At 51.0% G+C, this 5,519-nt stretch overlaps 1 protein-coding gene across 1 annotated transcript in view; it reads left to right on the forward strand.

Annotated features, from left to right (window-relative positions):
• The first annotated feature begins 5,333 nt into the window (after positions 1-5,333).
• Positions 5,334-5,519, forward strand: part of Slc41a3 (solute carrier family 41, member 3) — a 33,058-nt gene continuing 32,872 nt past the window's right edge. Inside the window, exon 1 of the mRNA XM_013010321.1 lies at positions 5,334-5,410. The gene's annotated coding sequence lies outside the window, so the exon portion shown is untranslated. The remainder of the gene's footprint in view (positions 5,411-5,519) is intronic.

Consider the following 5,519-nt stretch of genomic DNA (forward strand, 5'->3'; position numbering starts at 1 on the left):
AGCAGACCTGGTGGGCACACCCACATGCAGAAGTGGGCAGCCTGCTGGTGGGGAGCCTGGCTCCCCAGCACCACAGAGCATTTCTCATCAGAGGGGACCTGTCTTCACTAGCATCTCAAGTGGCCTGTCTTTCTGTGGTTTCAAATACATTTAGGTTCCACCATGTTAATAGAAAACTTTAAGGGTGGGGGATTAGAAATAGAATACGCAGCTAGTGTGCCTGTCATTCCAGCGACAATGGGAAGCATAAACAAGCTCATGGTCCAGGTCTGTCTGGGCATAAAGTTGAGTAACCAACTCAAAAAAGGATTAGAGGAATGAATGGCCCAAGTAGGAGAGGGCCAGCTTAGCAAGTGTGAGGCAAGTGTTCAAATCCTAGATCGATTGATCTATCTGTCTGTCTGTCTGTCTATCTAAGTTGTTTTTTAAGCAAAGCAAAGTACATGCAAGCTGGGTGCAGTGGTGCGTGTGTAGTCCTAGCTCCTCTGGAGACTGGGGCAGGAGGATTGCTGGAGTCCAGGAGTTAAAAGCCAGCCTAGACAAGACCTATTAGGGAACACACACACACACACACACACACACACATAAGATAAAATGGGGTTTTAGAGCAGCATCAGAACCTAGGCTGTGGCCTGGGAGTGATGCTCAGTGGCAAGCCACTAACCTAGTAGGTGCGAGGCCATGGATTCAATCCATAACACTGGAAAATAAACAACTTCAAAAAATGTCAAAATATACCTAGCATTGGGCTGGATGTAGCTCAGTGGCAAAGGATTGCCTAGCAAGTGCAATGTCCTGGGTTTGATCCCCAGTACCAAAAAAAAGACAAAAACAAAAATATATACTAGCACATACTGGAGGGACAAAGCGTGAACAAATGCAGCAGTGGTACTCACTGAACACTATATTGAAAATGAACTATACAGCTTGTGGATGGGGATGGGAGGGGAAAATGGGGAGAGTGAGGGAAGGAGTGGCATTGTCCCAAAAGAAATGTACTCTTAGTGGGGTGCCAGTGGCTCATGCCTGTAATCCTAGCTAGTCAGGAGGCTGAGATCTGAGGATCATGCAAAGCCAGACTGGGCAGGAAAGTCCATGAGACTCTTATCTCCAATTAACCACCAGAAAACCAAAAGTGGCACTGTGGTTCAAGTGGTAGAGTGATAAGCCTTGAGCTGAAGAGCTCAGGGACAGTACCCAGGCTCAGAGTTCAAGTCCCATGACTGACCAAAAAAAAAGAAGGAAAGAAAAGAAAAGAAACGTACTTTTTACCTAACTTATGAAACAGTAACCCCTCGGTACATCACCCTTATAAAAACAATAAATAATTAAAACATACACACACACACATCTAGCACAAATTGTGCCATTTTAAGTGTCCTGATCAGTGTCATTGAACACTGTGACATTTTTCCCACTACTCCCATGGTCTGCCCCAGGACTGGTCATCCTGTGGGCCTTGCATTGTTGGGGCACAGGGCAAGTTGTAGGCAAATGAGATTAATTCAGAGCTCAGATTTCACTTTCACGGTGGGCTCAGACAACAACAAAAAAAACATTTTTCAGCTTCAAATCTGTGCCTATATAACCCACAATTATTCAGATGTTTTCAAAGGGCTGGGGGAAGGCACTTGACAAGCATGTGAGCCCCCTGGGTTTGATTCCCAGCACCACTTGCCCACCATGTGTGTGTGTGTGTGTGTGTGTGTGTGTGTGTGTGTGTGTTTTAGTAAATCCTGATATCACCTAATACAAGGAATGAAAGCATCAACATGCTGGATGTGAGCATTTAAAATACACCACAAAATTTGTAGCTTCCTTCTGGCTTTTGTCTTTTTCAAATACAAATGGAACCTGGGCCTCTGGGCCTTTCCATGGCTCTGGAAGAAAGCACATCCCATGGGGAACTAGCTGCACTGAGGCTTGGCCCTGAAGTGGCTGACTTCAAGTCCTTCCCTGCCAGTTCCTCCCAATGTAGTCAGCTAAACCTATCTTTAGCCTCAGGCCCGTAGGTCAGCCCCAGAGGGGTTGGGAGGGGGCTGCCTTTGAGGAGCCTTGCCAGACAGGCCTGCTGGGTAGCATGGAGGGGGAGCTGTCCCTCCTACAGCCCAGGTGGGGTCATATCAAATCCTGGAGGGAGCTGGCTGCTCCTGACTTGCCCACTGACAGAACTACAACATGGCTGAGGCCACTACACAGGCCACGTTGAAAGGCTGTGAGTCCTGTGGGAGCTTTAAGAGGGTTGTAGCCTGTTGCTGGTGTTTGCATTTAGGTGGTGTGAGGGTAGACTTGTGTGTTTCTAACAGAGGCAGGAGCATCCCCAGGCTTGGCAATCAGCCACTGCTGGCCCCACTGCCTGGTAGATGGAGCCTCAGGTTCGTGTGTGTGTGTGTGTGTGTGTGTGTGTGTGTGTGTGTGTGTGTTGGTACTGGGGATTGAACTCAGGACCTGGGCAGCACTTTTGTTCTTTAACAATGTTCTGCTGCTTGAGCCATAGCTCCACTTCTGGCTTTGATTCACTGAAGATAAGAGTGCCACAGACTTTCCTGCCCTTGCAGACTTTTAACCATAATGCTCAGATATCAGCCTCCTGAGCAGCTATAGTTATAGGAGTGAGCCACTGGTAGCCAGCTTCAGGCTCCCTCTCAGAACATCTGGAGATGCCCGTTCTGCAGCTGTCTAGGTCTGTCAGGGTCACTAGGTCTGGTCACTGGTATCACGATGTGAGTGTTGTAAAGCCCAAGCAAATTGCAAGTCACCATTACAAGCGAGGCGTGAAATTTTTGCTCATGCTTATGGTTTTGGAAGTTGCTGTGGGGTTCCCAATGGTAGCCTTGCCTTCCTTCAGAATGCAGAGGGCAGGGTGGGTAGCCTGTGATTGGGGTGGGGGTGGGGCTGTGAAATGCAGTAGGCCTGGCCCTGATCTGGACTCAGGCAGTGCCCTCCTGCTGTGCCTGGTCTCACTTATTCAGAGACCCTGGGCAGGTCCATGGATCTGCAAGACAAACAGTAAAGATGGGTCACTTCCTGCATGTCAGGGTGAAGACCAGGGGTAGCTTTGGTCTTGTGTGCTGGACTAGACAGGTGAGCTATGGGTGAGCCTTAAGTCTCCTGTAGCTTACTGAGTAGGAAACACTTGAAACATGTCCAAAGCATCTTTGGACTCATGAGAGACCAAATATCATTCCTTGGAATTCCTCTGTTCTGTCTATAAATTTGATATTATATATATGGAAAAGAAGATCATCCATGAGTACTCATACAGGATTTTTTTTGGTTTTGGTTTTGCAGTTTGGAGATGGAACCCAAGACCTGTATAAGATAGCAGGTGCTCAGCCACTGAGCCATGCCCTAGCCATCAAACGGGAGAGCTAGCCAGGAGAGCCAGAGCAGCCCCTCCTCAAGTGAGCATTCATCACATCCCCTCACTTGCCAGCTCTCTGTTAAGCAGAGGCAGCCCGATGCCACAAAAAGCGATGTCTTAGACTTAGGCCAGACTTTGAATCCTCGCTCTGTCACTTAAGCATAGTGGCAGTGGGCACGTGTATCTGCTCCCTCAGCCCCTCCCCACAAAGGGACCTGCCCTGCTAGGTTCCTCCCTGGCAGACAGGACTAGTCATGCTTCCCAGTCAGTGCAGCCGCTCTCTTATACACTCACCCTTTCATTTATTCCCATCATCAGCAAGTGTCCTAAAGCATCCTGCTGTCACTCCTAACTGCCCAGCAGCAGACCTCAGACTGACTCCTGCTGGCTCTGCTTGCAGTGATTCTCTGGAGGGCTTCTCTGAAAGAGCTGGCACTCATATCCCCTTTCCTAGACACTGGAGGGAGCTCACATTCAAACACTGCTCTCTGCTCCTTCAGGGACATCTATGAGGCTCCCAGAGGCTCCAGGGATGGCTCTGGTGCTAGCCTTGAGTGAAAAAGCTAAGAGAAAGCTCCCTGGTCCTGAGTTCATGCCTCGGTTAAAAAGTAAGGCTACAGCTGGGTGCCAGTGGCACACGCCTGTAATCCTAGCTACTCAGGAGGCTGAGATTTGAGGATTGTGGTTCAAAGCCAGCCCAGGCAGGAAAGTGCATGAGACTCATCTCCAATAAACCACTAGAAAACTGGAAGTGGTGCTGTGGCTCACACGGTAGAGCACTTCCCTTGAGCTGAAGAACACAAGGACAGCACCCAGGCCCAGATTTCAAGCCCCATAACTGGCAAAAGAAAAAAAAAATAAGGCTACCTATGCAGAAAAACAGAATTTACTTATGTGAGTATGTGTGTGTGCATGTGTGTGTGTGTGTGTGTGTGTGTGTGTGTGTGTGTGTGTGTGGACTTGGAGAGTATCTCTTTTCTGTGTTTAACCTGCAGACTAGTCTGTCTTTTCTTTTCTTTCTTTCCATTATGGGGCTTGACCTCAGAGCCTGGGTGCTGTCACTGAGATCTTTTGTTCAAGGCTAATGCTCCACCACCTTGCCCCATACCACTTTGGTTTTCTGGTGGTTAATTGGAATTAAGAGTGTCATGGACTTTCCTGCCTGGTATGGCTTTAAACTGTGAGCTTCAGATCTCAGCCTCCTGAGTAGCTAGGATGACAGGTGTGAGCCACCAGTGCCCTGCTAGTCTTGTCTTGTGTGGACATGATGACAAGATCTAGGTCTTGTCTTGTGAAATGGCTGGGCTCCACAGCCTGGATTTTACCATTCCTGCTTGGTCTCCCTGAGCTATGCAGAGGCCTGAAGGTAAGCCCCCTCCCTCTAACAGGCTCCCTCCCCTCTTGATTCCTATTTGGGACCCCTCAACTGTGCAAAGGCGTTGCTCGGTCAGTCAGGGAAAACGAATTAGCCCAAGAACGGTCAGGTATAATAGTGGCCATGTTTTTAAAAAACAGACCTGATCAGTTAAACATGCCCAAGTTTGTAAGGTGAAATATGTCTGCGAGGATGCTTCAGAATCACTGCAGAAAAAACTGATTGAAGGATGTGTGTAAGGCAAAGGACAGCATTTTTTAATGTTAAAAAATGTACTCAAAATGCTGGGCCCCAGAAGGAAAGGGAGTGGGACGGGCGAGGGTGGAGGCGTGGGAAGGCCTCCCCCCACACAGAGCCACGCCCGCGCCAGTCTGGGCCGCAGTGAGGGCCGCAGTCCCGCCCTGGCCCCGCCCCTGCCTGGCCCCGCCCAGTGCCGGCCTGGCCCCGCCTCATGGCAGCAGTCCCGCCCTCCCAGGGCCGAGGCCCCGCCCTCCGTCGCGCACCCGCCCAATCCCGCCATGGCCCCGCCCCCAGGGCCGCAGTCCCGCCCTAGCCCCGCCCAGGCTCCTGGCCCGGCAGAGGGGCGGCAACCGCTGCTTCCCGAGCCCGCCCTTCCCACTTCCTCCGGGCGCCGCGCCCTCGGAGGCCGCTTTTCCACCGCTCCAAGCTCGGTAAGCGCAGCTCCGAGCCCGGAGGAGCGGGAGGGGCCCGTGGAGATCCGGGCCGAACGCGCCCGTAGGGCCCAGGGGGCGTCCGGGAGGATGGGAGGGGGCGGCACCC

Source organism: Dipodomys ordii, unplaced genomic scaffold, assembly GCF_000151885.1.
Source record: "Dipodomys ordii isolate 6190 unplaced genomic scaffold, Dord_2.0 Scaffold12, whole genome shotgun sequence".
Taxonomy (NCBI): Eukaryota; Metazoa; Chordata; class Mammalia; order Rodentia; family Heteromyidae; genus Dipodomys; species Dipodomys ordii.